At 56.5% G+C, this 16,886-nt stretch overlaps 1 protein-coding gene across 1 annotated transcript in view; it reads right to left on the bottom strand.

Moving 5' to 3' along the window:
- LOC132390356 (WD repeat-containing protein 26-like) overlaps positions 1–16,886 on the bottom strand; it is a gene marked incomplete at its 5' end in the record, with an annotated part of 132,368 nt that overhangs the window by 80,987 nt on the left and 34,495 nt on the right. The gene's annotated exons all lie outside the window — the stretch shown is intronic.

Raw genomic sequence — 16,886 nt, 5'->3', positions numbered from 1 at the left:
AGTGGGACAGTGGGATTAGTTTGGGGATTGACACAGGGCTGTGGGAGAGAGAGGGACAGTGGGATTAGTTTAGGGACTGACACAGGACTGTGGGGAGAGAGTGGGACAGTGGGATTAGTTTGGTGATTGACACATGGCTGTGGGAGAGAGTGGGACAGTCGAATAGTTTGGGGACTGACACAGGACTCTGGGGAGAGAGTGGAACATTGGGATTAGTTTGGGGACGGACAAAGGACTGTGGGGAGAGAATGGGACAGTGGGATTAGTTTGGGGACTGACAGAGGGCTGTGGGGAGAGATTGGGACAGTGGGATTAGTTTGCGGACTGACACCGGGCTGTGGGGAGAGAGTGGGACAGTGGGATTAGTTTGTGGACTGACACAGGGCTGTGGGGAGGAAGTGGGACAGTGCGATTAGTTTGAGGACTGAGACGGCTGTAGGGAGAGAGTGGGACAGTGGGATTAGTTTGGGGACTGACACAGGACGGGGGGAGAGAGTGGGACAGTGGGATGACTTTGGGGACTGACACAGGGCTGTGGGGAGAGAGTGGGACAGTGGGATTAGTTTGGGGATTGACACAGGGCTGTGGGAGAGAGTGGGACAGTTGGATTAGTTTGGGGACTGATCCCGGGCAGTGGGGAGAGAGTGGGACAGTGGGATGAGTTTGGGGACTGACACAGGGCTGTGGGGAGAGAGTGGGACAGTGGGATGAGTTTGGGGACTGACACCGGGCTGTGGGGAGAGAGTGGGACAGTGGGATTAGTTTGGGGATTGACACAGGGCTGTGGGAGACAGCGGGACTGTGGGATTAGTTTGGGGACTGACACAGGGCTGTGGGGAGAGAGTGGGACTGTGGGATTATTTTGGGGACTGACACAGGACTGTGGGGAGAGAGTGGGACTGTGGGATTAGTTTGGGGACCGACACAGGGCTGTGGGAGAGAGTGGGACAGTGGGATTAGTTTGGTGATTGACACATGGCTGTGGGAGAGAGTGGGACAGTCGAATAGTTTGGGGACTGACACAGGACTCTGGGGAGAGAGTGGAACATTGGGATTAGTTTGGGGACGGACAAAGGACTGTGGGGAGAGAATGGGACAGTGGGATTAGTTTGGGGACTGACAGAGGGCTGTGGGGAGAGATGGGACAGTGGGATTAGTTTGCGGACTGACACCGGGCTGTTGGGGGGAGAGTGGGACAGTGGGATTAGTTTGTGGACTGACACAGGGCTGTGGGGAGGAAGTGGGACAGTGCGATTAGTTTGAGGACTGAGACGGCTGTAGGGAGAGAGTGGGAAAGTGGGATTAGTTTGGGGACTGACACAGGACGGGGGGAGAGAGTGGGACAGTGGGATGAGTTTGGGGACTGACACAGGGCTGTGGGGAGAGAGTGGGACAGTGGCATTAGTTTGGGGATTGACACAGGGCTGTGGGAGAGAGTGGGACAGTTGGATTAGTTTGGGGACTGATACCGGGCAGTGGGGAGAGAGTGGGACAGTGGGATGAGTTTGGGGACTGACACAGGGCTGTGGGGAGAGAGTGGGACAGTGGGATGAGTTTGGGGACTGACCCCGGGCTGTGGGGAGAGAGTGGGACAGTGGGATTAGTTTGGGGACTGACACCGGGCTGTTGGGAGAGAGTGGGACAGTGGGATTAGTTTGGGGACTGACACAGGGCTGTGGGGAGGAAGTGGGACAGTGGGATTAGTTTGGGGACTGAGACGGCTGTGGGGAGAGAGTGGGACAGTGCGATTAGTTTGGGGACTGACACAGGACTGGGGGGAGAGAGTGGGACAGTGGGATTCGTTTGGGGACTGACACAGGGCTGTGGGGAGAGAGTTGGACAGTGGGATTAGTTTGGGGACTGACACACTGCTGTGGGGAGACAGTGGGATTAGTTTGGGGACTGACAGAGGGATGTGCGGAGAGAGTGGGACAGTGGGATTAGTTTGTGATCTGACACAGGACTGGGGGGAGAGAGTGGGACAGTGGGATTAGTTTGGGGACTGATACAGGGCTGTGGGGAGAGAGTTGGACAGTGGGATTAGTTTGGGGACTGACACAGGACTGTGGGGTGAGAGTGGGACAGTGGCATTAGTTTGGGGACGGACACATGGCTGTGGGAGAGAGTGGGACAGTGGGATTAGTTTGGGGACTGACACCGGGCTGCTGGGAGAGAGTGGGACAGAGGGATTAGTTTGGGGACTGACACAGGGCTGTGGGGAGGAAGTGGGACAGTGGGATTAGTTTGGGGACTGAGACGGCTGTGGGGAGAGAGTGGGACAGTGGGATTAGTTTGGGGACTGACACAGGACTGGGGGGAGAGAGTGGGACAGTGGGATTAGTTTGGGGACTGACACAGAGCTGTGGGGAGAGAGTTGGACAGTGGGATTAGTTTGGGGACTGACACACTGCTGTGGGGAGACAGTGGGATTAGTTTGGGGACTGACAGAGGGATGTGCGGAGAGAATGGGACAGTGGGATTAGTTTGTGATCTGACACAGGACTGTGGGGAGAGAGTGGGACAGTGGGATTAGTGTGGGGACTGACACAGCGCTGCGGGGAGAGAGTGGGACAGTGGGATTACTTTGGGGACTGACACAGGACTGGGGGGAGAGAGTGGGACAGTGGGATTAGTTTGGGGACTGATACAGGGCTGTGGGGAGAGAGTTGGACAGTGGGATTAGTTTGGGGACTGACAGACTGCTGTGTGGAGACAGTGGGATTAGTTTGGGGACTGACACAGGACTGTGGGGTGAGAGTGGGACAGTGGCATTAGTTTGGGGACTGACACATGGCTGTGGGAGAGAGTGGGACAGAGGGATTAGTTTGGGGACTCGCACAGGACTGTGGGGAGAGAGTGGGACAGTGGGATTAGTCTGGGGACTGACACAGGGCTGCTGGGAGAGAGTGGGACAGTGGGTTTAATTTGGGGACTGATACCAGGCTGTGGGGAGAGAGTGGGACAGTGGGATTAGTTTGGGGTCTGACATAGGGCTGTGGGGAGAGAGTGGGACAGTGGGATTAGTTTGGGGACTGACAGACTGCTGTCGGGAGACAGTGGGATTAGTTTGGGGACTGACACAGGACTGTGGGGTGAGAGTGGGACAGTGGGATTAGTTTGGGGACTGACACATGGCTGTGGGAGAGAGTGGGAGAGAGGGATTAGTTTGGGGACTCGCACAGGACTGTGGGGAGAGAGTGGGACAGTGGGATTAGTCTGGGGACTGACACAGTGGGTGAGAGTGGGACAGTGGGTTTAATTTGGGGACTGATACCAGGCTGTGGGGAGAGAGTGGGACAGTGGGATTAGTTTGGGGTCTGACATAGGGCTGTGGGGAGAGAGTGGGACAGTGGGATTAGTTTGGGGACTGACACTGGGCTGTGGGTAGAGAGTGGGACAGTGGGATTAGTTTGGGGACTGACACAGGGCTGTGGGTAGAGAGTGGGACAGTGGGATTAGTTTGGGGACTGATACAGGGCTGTGGGGAGAGAGTTGGACAGTGGGATTAGTTTGGGGACTGACAGACTGCTGTGGGGAGACAGTGGGATTAGTTTGGGGACTGACACAGGACTGTGGGGTGAGAGTGGGACAGTGGCATTAGTTTGGGGACTGACACATGGCTGTGGGAGAGAGTGGGACAGAGGGATTAGTTTGGGGACTCGCACAGGACTGTGGGGAGAGAGTGGGACAGTGGGATTAGTCTGGGGACTGACACAGGGCTGCTGGGAGAGAGTGGGACAGTGGGTTTAATTTGGGGACTGATACCAGGCTGTGGGGAGAGAGTGGGACAGTGGGATTAGTTTGGGGTCTGACAAAGGGCTGTGGGGAGAGAGTGGGACAGTGGGATTAGTTTGGGGACTGACACTGGGCTGTGGGTAGAGAGTGGGACAGTGGGATTAGTTTGGGGACTGACACAGGGCTGTGGGGAGAGAGTGGGACAGTGGGATTAGTTTGGGGACTGACACCGAGCTGCGGGTAGAGAGTGGGACAGTGGGATTAGTTTGGGGACTGATACCAGGCTGTGGGGAGAGAGTGGGACAGTGGGATTAGTTTGGGGTCTGACATAGGGCTGTGGGGAGAGAGTGGGACAGTGGGATTAGTTTGGGGACTGACACTGGGCTGTGGGGAGAGAGTGGGACAGTGGTATTAGTTTGGGGACTGACGCAGGGCTGTGGGGAGAGAGTGGGACAGTGAAATTAGTTTGGGGACTGACACAGGGCTGTGGGGAGAGAGTGGGACAGTGGGATTAGTTCGGGGACTGACACAGGGCTGTGGGGAGAGAGTGGGACAGTGGCATTAGTTTGGGGATTGACACAGGGCTGTGGGAGAGAGTGGGACAGTGGGATTAGTTTAGGGACTGACACGGGACTGTGGGGAGAGAGTGGGACAGTGGGATTAGTTTGGGGACTGACTCAGGGCTGTGGGGAGAGAGTGGGACAGTGGGATTAGTTTGGGGATTGACACAGGACTGTGGGGAGAGAGTGGGACAGAGGGATTAATTTGGGGACTGATATCGGGCTGTGGGGAGAGAGTGGGACAGTGGGATTAGTTTGGGGATTGACACAGGGCTGTGGGAGACAGCAGGATTGTGGGATTAGTTTGGGGACTGACACAGGGCTGTGGGGAGAGAGTGGGAATGTGGGACTATTTTGGGGACTGACACAGGACTGTGGGGAGAGAGTGGGACTGTGGGATTAGTTTGGGTACCGACACAGGGCTGTGGGAGAGAGTGGGACAGTGGGATTAGTTTGGGGATTGACACATGGCTGTGGGAGAGAGTGGGACAGTGGGAATAGTTTGGGGACTGACACAGGACTCTGGGGAGAGAGTGGAACATTGGGATTAGTTTGGGGACGGACAAAGGACTGTGGGGAGAGAATGGGACAGTGGGATTAGTTTGGGGACTGACACTGGGCTGTGGGGAGAGAGTGGGACAGTGGGATTAGTTTGGGGACTGACACCGGGCTGTGGGGAGAGAGTGGGACAGTGGGATTAGTTTGGGGACTGACACCGGGCTGTGGGGAGAGAGTGGGACAGTGGGATTAGTTTGGGGACTGACACAGGACTGGGGGGAGAGAGTGGGACAGTGGGATTAGTTTGGGGACTGACACAGCGCTGCGGGGAGAGAGTGGGACAGTGGGATTACTTTGGGGACTGACACAGGACTGGGGGGAGAGAGTGGGACAGTGGGATTAGTTTGGGGACTGATACAGGGCTGTGGGGAGAGAGTTGGACAGTGGGATTAGTTTGGGGACTGACAGACTGCTGTGTGGAGACAGTGGGATTAGTTTGGGGACTGACACAGGACTGTGGGGTGAGAGTGGGACAGTGGCATTAGTTTGGGGACTGACACATGGCTGTGGGAGAGAGTGGGACAGAGGGATTAGTTTGGGGACTCGCACAGGACTGTGGGGAGAGAGTGGGACAGTGGGATTAGTCTGGGGACTGACACAGGGCTGCTGGGAGAGAGTGGGACAGTGGGTTTAATTTGGGGACTGATACCAGGCTGTGGGGAGAGAGTGGGACAGTGGGATTAGTTTGGGGTCTGACATAGGGCTGTGGGGAGAGAGTGGGACAGTGGGATTAGTTTGGGGACTGACAGACTGCTGTCGGGAGACAGTGGGATTAGTTTGGGGACTGACACAGGACTGTGGGGTGAGAGTGGGACAGTGGGATTAGTTTGGGGACTGACACATGGCTGTGGGGAGAGAGTGGGACAGTGGGATTAGTTTGGGGACTGACACAGGACTGGGGGGAGAGAGTGGGACAGTGGGATTAGTTTGGGGACTGACACAGCGCTGCGGGGAGAGAGTGGGACAGTGGGATTACTTTGGGGACTGACACAGGACTGGGGGGAGAGAGTGGGACAGTGGGATTAGTTTGGGGACTGATACAGGGCTGTGGGGAGAGAGTTGGACAGTGGGATTAGTTTGGGGACTGACAGACTGCTGTGTGGAGACAGTGGGGTTAGTTTGGGGACTGACACAGGACTGTGGGGTGAGAGTGGGACAGTGGCATTAGTTTGGGGACTGACACATGGCTGTGGGAGAGAGTGGGACAGAGGGATTAGTTTGGGGACTCGCACAGGACTGTGGGGAGAGAGTGGGACAGTGGGATTAGTCTGGGGACTGACACAGGGCTGCTGGGAGAGAGTGGGACAGTGGGTTTAATTTGGGGACTGATACCAGGCTGTGGGGAGAGAGTGGGACAGTGGGATTAGTTTGGGGTCTGACATAGGGCTGTGGGGAGAGAGTGGGACAGTGGGATTAGTTTGGGGACTGACAGACTGCTGTCGGGAGACAGTGGGATTAGTTTGGGGACTGACACAGGACTGTGGGGTGAGAGTGGGACAGTGGGATTAGTTTGGGGACTGACACATGGCTGTGGGAGAGAGTGGGAGAGAGGGATTAGTTTGGGGACTCGCACAGGACTGTGGGGAGAGAGTGGGACAGTGGGATTAGTCTGGGGACTGACACAGGGCTGCTGGGTGAGAGTGGGACAGTGGGTTTAATTTGGGGACTGATACCAGGCTGTGGGGAGAGAGTGGGACAGTGGGATTAGTTTGGGGTCTGACATAGGGCTGTGGGGAGAGAGTGGGACAGTGGGATTAGTTTGGGGACTGACACTGGGCTGTGGGTAGAGAGTGGGACAGTGGGATTAGTTTGGGGACTGACACAGGGCTGTGGGTAGAGAGTGGGACAGTGGGATTAGTTTGGGGACTGATACAGGGCTGTGGGGAGAGAGTTGGACAGTGGGATTAGTTTGGGGACTGACAGACTGCTGTGGGGAGACAGTGGGATTAGTTTGGGGACTGACACAGGACTGTGGGGTGAGAGTGGGACAGTGGCATTAGTTTGGGGACTGACACATGGCTGTGGGAGAGAGTGGGACAGAGGGATTAGTTTGGGGACTCGCACAGGACTGTGGGGAGAGAGTGGGACAGTGGGATTAGTCTGGGGACTGACACAGGGCTGCTGGGAGAGAGTGGGACATTGGGTTTAATTTGGGGACTGATACCAGGCTGTGGGGAGAGAGTGGGACAGTGGGATTAGTTTGGGGTCTGACAAAGGGCTGTGGGGAGAGAGTGGGACAGTGGGATTAGTTTGGGGACTGACACTGGGCTGTGGGTAGAGAGTGGGACAGTGGGATTAGTTTGGGGACTGACACAGGGCTGTGGGGAGAGAGTGGGACAGTGGGATTAGTTTGGGGACTGACACCGAGCTGCGGGTAGAGAGTGGGACAGTGGGATTAGTTTGGGGACTGATACCAGGCTGTGGGGAGAGAGTGGGACAGTGGGATTAGTTTGGGGTCTGACATAGGGCTGTGGGGAGAGAGTGGGACAGTGGGATTAGTTTGGGGACTGACACTGGGCTGTGGGGAGAGAGTGGGACAGTGGTATTAGTTTGGGGACTGACGCAGGGCTGTGGGGAGAGAGTGGGACAGTGAAATTAGTTTGGGGACTGACACAGGGCTGTGGGGAGAGAGTGGGACAGTGGGATTAGTTCGGGGACTGACACAGGGCTGTGGGGAGAGAGTGGGACAGTGGCATTAGTTTGGGGATTGACACAGGGCTGTGGGAGAGAGTGGGACAGTGGGATTAGTTTAGGGACTGACACGGGACTGTGGGGAGAGAGTGGGACAGTGGGATTAGTTTGGGGACTGACTCAGGGCTGTGGGGAGAGAGTGGGACAGTGGGATTAGTTTGGGGATTGACACAGGACTGTGGGGAGAGAGTGGGACAGAGGGATTAATTTGGGGACTGATATCGGGCTGTGGGGAGAGAGTGGGACAGTGGGATTAGTTTGGGGATTGACACAGGGCTGTGGGAGACAGCAGGATTGTGGGATTAGTTTGGGGACTGACACAGGGCTGTGGGGAGAGAGTGGGAATGTGGGACTATTTTGGGGACTGACACAGGACTGTGGGGAGAGAGTGGGACTGTGGGATTAGTTTGGGTACCGACACAGGGCTGTGGGAGAGAGTGGGACAGTGGGATTAGTTTGGGGATTGACACATGGCTGTGGGAGAGAGTGGGACAGTGGGAATAGTTTGGGGACTGACACAGGACTCTGGGGAGAGAGTGGAACATTGGGATTAGTTTGGGGACGGACAAAGGACTGTGGGGAGAGAATGGGACAGTGGGATTAGTTTGGGGACTGACACTGGGCTGTGGGGAGAGAGTGGGACAGTGGGATTAGTTTGGGGACTGACACCGGGCTGTGGGGAGAGAGTGGGACAGTGGGATTAGTTTGGGGACTGACACCGGGCTGTGGGGAGAGAGTGGGACAGTGGGATTAGTTTGGGGACTGACACCGGGCTGTTGAGAGAGAGTGGGACAGTGGGATTAGTTTGGGGACTGACACAGGGCTGTGGGGAGGAAGTGGGACAGTGGAATTAGTTTGGGGACTGAGACGGCTGTGGGGAGAGAGTGGGACAGTGGGATTAGTTTGGGGACTGACACAGGACTGGGGGGAGAGAGTGGGACAGTGGGATTAGTTTGGGGACTGACACAGGGCTGTGGGGAGAGAGTTGGACAGTGGGATTAGTTTGGGGACTGACACACTGCTGTGGGGAGACAGTGGGATTAGTTTGGGGACTGACAGAGGGATGTGCGGAGAGAATGGGACAGTGGGATTAGTTTGTGATCTGACACAGGACTGTGGGGAGAGAGTGGGACAGTGGGATTAGTTTGGGGTCTGACATAGGGCTGTGGGGAGAGAGTCGGACAGTGGGATTAGTTTGGGGACTGACACTGGGCTGTGGGGAGAGAGTGGGACAGTGGGATTAGTTCGGGGACTGACACAGGGCTGTGGGGAGAGAGTGGGACAGGGGGATTAGTTTGGGGATTGACACAGGGCTGTGGGAGAGAGTGGGACAGTGGGATTAGTTTAGGGACTGACACGGGACTGTGGGGAGAGAGTGGGACAGTGGGATTAGTTTGGGGACTGACTCAGGGCTGTGGGGAGAGAGTGGGACAGTGGGATTAGTTTGGGGATTGACACAGGACTGTGGGGAGAGAGTGGGACAGAGGGATTAATTTGGGGACTGATATCGGGCTGTGGGGAGAGAGTGGGACAGTGGGATTAGTTTGGGGATTGACACAGGGCTGTGGGAGACAGCAGGATTGTGGGATTAGTTTGGGGACTGACACAGGGCTGTGGGGAGAGAGTGGGAATGTGGGACTATTTTGGGGACTGACACAGGACTGTGGGGAGAGAGTGGGACTGTGGGATTAGTTTGGGGACCGACACAGGGCTGTGGGAGAGAGTGGGACAGTGGGATTAGTTTGGGGATTGACACATGGCTGTGGGAGAGAGTGGGACAGTGGGAATAGTTTGGGGACTGACACAGGACTCTGGGGAGAGAGTGGAACATTGGGATTAGTTTGGGGACGGACAAAGGACTGTGGGGAGAGAATGGGACAGTGGGATTAGTTTGGGGACTGACAAAGGACTGTGGGGAGAGAGTGGGACAGTGGGATTAGTTTGGGGACTGACACCGGGCTGTGGGGAGAGAGTGGGACAGTGGGATTAGTTTGGGGACTGACACCGGGCTGTGGGGAGAGAGTGGGATTAGTTTGAGGACTGACACCGGGCTGTGGGGGACAGTGGGACAGTGGGATTATTTTCGGGACTAACACATGGCTGTGGGAGAGAGTGGGAGACTGGGATTTGTTTGGGGACTGACACAGGACTGGGGGGAGAGAGTGGGACAGTGGGATTAGTTTGGGGACTGACACATGGCTGTGGGGAGAGAGTGGGACAGTGAGATTAGTTTGGGGACTGACACCGGGCTGTGGGGAGAGAGTGGGACATTGGGATTAGTTTGGGGACTGACACAGGACTGTGGGGAGCGAGTGGGACTGGGATTAGTTTGCGGACTGACACCGGGCTGTGGGGAGAGAGTGGGACAGTGGAATTAGTTTGCGGACTGACACCGGGCTGTGGGGAGACAGTGGGACAGTGGGTTTATTTTCGGGACTAACACAGGGCTGTGGGAGAGAGTGGGACAGTGGGATTAGTTTGGGGACTGACACAGGACTGGGGGGAGAGAGTGGGACAGTGGGATTAGTTTGGGGACTGACAAAGGACTGTGGGGAGAGAGTGGGACAGTGGGATTAGTTTGGGGACTGACACCGGGCTGTGGGGAGAGAGTGGGACAGTGGGATTAGTTTGGGGACTGACACCGGGCTGTGGGGAGAGAGTGGGATTAGTTTGAGGACTGACACCGGGCTGTGGGGGACAGTGGGACAGTGGGATTATTTTCGGGACAAACACATGGCTGTGGGAGAGAGTGGGAAACTGGGATTAGTTTGGGGACTGACACAGGACCGGGGGGAGAGAGTGGGACACTGGGATTAGTTTGGGGACTGACACAGGGCTGTGGGGAGAGAGTGGGACAGTGGGATTAGTTTGGGGACTGACACCGGGCTGTGGGGAGAGAGTGGGACATTGGGATTAGTTTGGGGACTGACAGAGGACTGTGGGGAGCGAGTGGGACTGGGATTAGTTTGCGGACTGACACCGGGCTGTGGGGAGAGCGTGGGACAGTGGAATTAGTTTGGGGACTGACACCGGGCTGTGGGAAGACAGTGGGACAGTGGGTTTATTTTCGGGACTAACACAGGGCTGTGGGAGAGAGTGGGACAGTGGGATTAGTTTGGGGACTGACAAAGGACTGGGGGGAGAGAGTGGGACAGTGGGATTAGTTTGGGGACTGACACCGGGCTGTGGGGAGACAGTGGGACAGTGGGTTTATTTTCGGGACTAACACAGGGCTGTGGGAGAGAGTGGGACAGTAGTATTAGTTTGGGGACTGACAGAGGACAGCGGGGAGAGAGTGGGACAGTGGGATTAGTTTGGGGACTGACACAGGGCTGTGGGGAGAGGGTGGGACAGTGGGATTAGTTTGGGGACTGACACCGGGCTGTGGGGAGAGAGTGGGATTAGTTTGAGGACTGACACCGGGCTGTGGGGGACAGTGGGACAGTGGGATTATTTTCGGGACTAACACATGGCTGTGGGAGAGAGTGGGAGACTGGGATTTGTTTGGGGACTGACACAGGACTGGGGGGAGAGAGTGGGACAGTGGGATTAGTTTGGGGACTGACAGAGGACAGCGGGGAGAGAGTGGGACAGTGGGATTAGTTTGGGGACTGACACCGGGCTGTGGGGAGAGAGTGGGACAGTGGGATTAGTTTGGGGACTGACACCGGGCTGTGGGGAGAGAGTGGGATTAGTTTGAGGACTGACACCGGGCTGTGGGGGACAGTGGGACAGTGGGATTATTTTCGGGACTAACACATGGCTGTGGGAGACAGTGGGAGACTGGGATTTGTTTGGGGAATGACACAGGACTGGGGGGAGAGAGTGGGACAGTGGGATTAGTTTGGGGACTGACACCGGGCTGTGGGGAGAGAGTGGGACAGTGGGATCAGTTTGGGGACTGACACATGGCTGTGGGGAGAGAGTGGGACAGTGAGATTAGTTTGGGGACTGACACCGGGCTGTGGGGAGAGAGTGGGACATTGGGATTAGTTTGGGGACTGACACAGGACTGTGGGGAGCGAGTGGGACTGGGATTAGTTTGCGGACTGACACCGGGCTGTGGGGAGAGAGTGGGACAGTGGAATTAGTTTGCGGACTGACACCGGGCTGTGGGGAGACAGTGGGACAGTGGGTTTATTTTCGGGACTAACACAGGGCTGTGGGAGAGAGTGGGACAGTGGGATTAGTTTGGGGACTGACACAGGACTGGGGGGAGAGAGTGGGACAGTGGGATTAGTTTGGGGACTGACAAAGGACTGTGGGGAGAGAGTGGGACAGTGGGATTAGTTTGGGGACTGACACCGGGCTGTGGGGAGAGAGTGGGACAGTGGGATTAGTTTGGGGACTGACACTGGGCTGTGGGGAGAGAGTGGGATTAGTTTGAGGACTGACACCGGGCTGTGGGGGACAGTGGGACAGTGGGATTATTTTCGGGACAAACACATGGCTGTGGGAGAGAGTGGGAAACTGGGATTAGTTTGGGGACTGACACAGGACCGGGGGGAGAGAGTGGGACACTGGGATTAGTTTGGGGACTGACACAGGGCTGTGGGGAGAGAGTGGGACAGTGGGATTAGTTTGGGGACTGACACCGGGCTGTGGGGAGAGAGTGGGACATTGGGATTAGTTTGGGGACTGACAGAGGACTGTGGGGAGCGAGTGGGACTGGGATTAGTTTGCGGACTGACACCGGGCTGTGGGGAGAGCGTGGGACAGTGGAATTAGTTTGGGGACTGACACCGGGCTGTGGGGAGACAGTGGGACAGTGGGTTTATTTTCGGGACTAACACAGGGCTGTGGGAGAGAGTGGGACAGTGGGATTAGTTTGGGGACTGACAAAGGACTGGGGGGAGAGAGTGGGACAGTGGGATTAGTTTGGGGACTGACACCGGGCTGTGGGGAGACAGTGGGACAGTGGGTTTATTTTCGGGACTAACACAGGGCTGTGGGAGAGAGTGGGACAGTGGGATTAGTTTGGGGACTGACAGAGGACAGCGGGGAGAGAGTGGGACAGTGGGATTAGTTTGGGGACTGACACAGGGCTGTGGGGAGAGGGTGGAACAGTGGGATTAGTTTGGGGACTGACACTGGGCTGTGGGGAGAGAGTGGGACAGTGGGATTAGTTTGGGGACTGACACCGGGCTGTGGGGAGAGAGTGGGACAGTGGGATTAGTTCGGGGACTGACACCGGGCTGTGGGGAGAGAGTGGGATTAGTTTGAGGACTCACACCGGGCTGTGGGGGACAGTGGGACAGTGGGATTATTTTCGGGACTAACACATGGCTGTGGGAGAGAGTGGGAAACTGGGATTAGTTTGGGGACTGACACAGGACTGGGGGGAGAGAGTGGGACAGTGGGATTAGTTTGGGGACTGACACAGGGCTGTGGGGAGAGAGTGGGACAGTGGGATTAGTTTGGGGACTGACAGACTGCTGTGTGGAGACAGTGGGATTAGTTTGGGGACTGACACAGGACTGTGGGGTGAGAGTGGGACAGTGGCATTAGTTTGGGGACTGACACATGGCTGTGGGAGAGAGTGGGACAGAGGGATTAGTTTGGGGACTCGCACAGGACTGTGGGGAGAGAGTGGGACAGTGGGATTAGTCTGGGGACTGACACAGGGCTGCTGGTAGAGAGTGGGACAGTGGGATTAGTTTGGGGACTGACACAGGGCTGTGGGTAGAGAGTGGGACAGTGGGATTAGTTTGGGGACTGATACAGGGCTGTGGGGAGAGAGTTGGACAGTGGGATTAGTTTGGGGACTGACAGACTGCTGTGGGGAGACAGTGGGATTAGTTTGGGGACTGACACAGGACTGTGGGGTGAGAGTGGGACAGTGGCATTAGTTTGGGGACTGACACAGGGCTGCTGGGAGAGAGTGGGACAGTGGGTTTAATTTGGGGACTGATACCAGGCTGTGGGGAGAGAGTGGGACAGTGGGATTAGTTTGGGGTCTGACAAAGGGCTGTGGGGAGGGAGTGGGACAGTGGGATTAGTTTGGGGACTGACACTGGGCTGTGGGTAGAGAGTGGGACAGTGGGATTAGTTTGGGGACTGACACAGGGCTGTGGGGAGAGAGTGGGACAGTGGGATTAGTTTGGGGACTGACACCGAGCTGCGGGTAGAGAGTGGGACAGTGGGATTAGTTTGGGGACTGATACCAGGCTGTGGGGAGAGAGTGGGACAGTGGGATTAGTTTGGGGTCTGACATAGGGCTGTGGGGAGAGAGTGGGACAGTGGGATTAGTTTGGGGACTGACACTGGGCTGTGGGGAGAGAGTGGGACAGTGGTATTAGTTTGGGGACTGACGCAGGGCTGTGGGGAGAGAGTGGGACAGTGAAATTAGTTTGGGGACTGACACAGGGCTGTGGGGAGAGAGTGGGACAGTGGGATTAGTTTGGGGACTGACACAGGGCTGTGGGGAGAGAGTGGGACAGTGGCATTAGTTTGGGGATTGACACAGGGCTGTGGGAGAGAGTGGGACAGTGGGATTAGTTTAGGGACTGACACGGGACTGTGGGGAGAGAGTGGGACAGTGGGATTAGTTTGGGGACTGACTCAGGGCTGTGGGGAGAGAGTGGGACAGTGGGATTAGTTTGGGGATTGACACAGGACTGTGGGGAGAGAGTGGGACAGAGGGATTAATTTGGGGACTGATATCGGGCTGTGGGGAGAGAGTGGGACAGTGGGATTAGTTTGGGGATTGACACAGGGCTGTGGGAGACAGCGGGATTGTGGGATTAGTTTGGGGACTGACACAGGGCTGTGGGGAGAGAGTGGGAATGTGGGACTATTTTGGGGACTGACACAGGACTGTGGGGAGAGAGTGGGACTGTGGGATTAGTTTGGGGACCGACACAGGGCTGTGGGTGAGAGTGGGACAGTGGGATTAGTTTGGGGATTGACACATTGCTGTGGGAGAGAGTGGGACAGTGGGAATAGTTTGGGGACTGACACAGGACTCTGGGGAGAGAGTGGAACATTGGGATTAGTTTGGGGACGGACAAAGGACTGTGGGGAGAGAATGGGACAGTGGGATTAGTTTGGGGACTGACACTGGGCTGTGGGGAGAGAGTGGGACAGTGGGATTAGTTTGGGGACTGACACCGGGCTGTGGGGAGAGAGTGGGATTAGTTTGAGGACTGACACCGGGCTGTGGGGGACAGTGGGACAGTGGGATTATTTTCGGGACTAACACATGGCTGTGGGAGAGAGTGGGAGACTGGGATTTGTTTGGGGACTGACACAGGACTGGGGGGAGAGAGTGGGACAGTGGGATTAGTTTGGGGACTGACACAGGGCTGTGGGGAGAGAGTGGGACAGTGGGAATAGTTTGGGGACTGACACAGGACTCTGGGGAGAGAGTGGAACATTGGGATTAGTTTGGGGACGGACAAAGGACTGTGGGGAGAGAATGGGACAGTGGGATTAGTTTGGGGACTGACACTGGGCTGTGGGGAGAGAGTGGGACAGTGGGATTAGTTTGGGGACTGACACCGGGCTGTGGGGAGAGAGTGGGACAGTGGGATTAGTTTGGGGACTGACACCGGGCTGTGGGGAGAGAGTGGGATTAGTTTGAGGACTGACACCGGGCTGTGGGAAGAGAGTGGGACAGTGGCATTAGTTTGGGGACTGACACATGGCTGTGGGAGAGAGTGGGATAGTGGGAGTAGTTTGGGGACTGACACAGGACTGGGGGGAGAAAGTGGGAAAGTGGGATTAGTTTGGGGACTGACACAAGGCTGTGGGGAGAGAGTGGGACAGTGGGATTAGTTTGAGGACTGAAACCGTGCTGTGGGGAGAGAGTGGGATTATTTTGAGGACTGACACCGGGCTGTGGTGGACAGTGGGACAGTGGGATTATTTTCGGGACTAACACATGGCTGTGGGAGAGAGTGGGACAGTGGGTTTAGTTTGGGGACTGACACAGGGCTGTGGGGAGACAGTGGGATAGTGGGTTTATTTTCGGGACTAACACAGGGCTGTGGGAGAGAGTGGGTCAGTGGGATTAGTTTGCGGACTGACACTGGGCTGTGGGGAGAGATTGGGACAGTGAGATTAGTTTGGGGACTGACACCGGGCTGTGGGGAGAGAGTGGGACAGTGGGATTAGTTTGGGGACTGACACCGGGCTGTGGGGAGAGAGTGGGACAGTGGGATTAGTTTGGGGACTGACACCGGGCTGTGGGGAGAGAGTGGGATTAGTTTGAGGACTGACACCGGGATGTGGGGGACAGTGGGACAGTGGGATTAGTTTGGGGACTGACACAGGGCTGTGGGGAGAGAGTGGGACAGTGGGATTAGTTTGGGGACTGACACTGGGCTGTGGGGAGAGATTGGGACAGTGGGATTAGTTTGGGGACTGACACCGGGCTGTGGGGAGAGAGTGGGACAGTGGGATTAGGTTGGGGACTGACACCGGGTTGTGGGGAGAGATTGGGACAGTGGGATTAGTCTGGGGATAGCCATTGGGTTCTGGGGAGAGAGTGGGACAGTGGGATTAGTTTGGGGACTGACACCGGGCTGTGGGGGACAGTGGGACAGTGGGATTAGTTTGGGGACTGACACCGGGCTGTGGGGGACAGTGGGACAGAGGGATTAGTTTGGGGACTGACACAGGGCTGTGGGGAGAGAGTGGGACAGTGGGATTAGTTTGGGGACTGACACAGGGCTGTGGGGAGAGAGTGGGACAGTGGAATTAGTTTGGGGACTGACACCGGGCTCTGGGGAGAGAGTGGGACATTGGGATTAGTTTGGGGACTGACACAGGACTGTGGTGAGCGAGTGGGACTGGGATTAGTTTGCGGACTGACACTGGGCTGTGGGGAGAGATTGGGACAGTGAGATTAGTTTGGGGACTGACACCGGGCTGTGGGGAGAGAGTGGGACAGTGGAATTAGTTTGGGGACTGACACCGGGCTGTGGGGAGACAGTGGGACAGTGGGTTTATTTTCGGGACTAACACAGGGCTGTGGGAGAGAGTGGGACAGTGGGATTAGTTTGGGGACTTATACCGGGCTGTGGGGAGAGACTGGGGCAGTGGGATTAGTTTGGGGACTGACACCGGGCTGTGGGGAGAGAGTGGGACAGTGGGATTAGTTTGGGGACTGACACCGGGCTGTGGGGAGAGAGTGGGACAGTGGGATTAGTTTGGGGACTGACACTGGGCTGTGTGGAGAGAGTGGGACAGTGGGATTAGTTTGGGGACTGACACTGGGCTGTGGGGAGAGAGTGGGACAGTGGGATTAGTTTGGGGACTGACACCGGGCTGTGGGGGACAGTGGGACAGTGGGATTAGTTTGGGGACTGACACAGGGCTGTGGTGAGAGAGTGGGACAGT

The sequence above is a fragment of the Hypanus sabinus genome, unplaced genomic scaffold (genome assembly GCF_030144855.1).
Source record: "Hypanus sabinus isolate sHypSab1 unplaced genomic scaffold, sHypSab1.hap1 scaffold_878, whole genome shotgun sequence".
In the NCBI taxonomy this organism is placed as follows: domain Eukaryota; kingdom Metazoa; phylum Chordata; class Chondrichthyes; order Myliobatiformes; family Dasyatidae; genus Hypanus; species Hypanus sabinus.
Note: the sequence above shows the minus strand (reverse complement) of the source record. Positions and strands in the feature narration are given on the sequence as shown.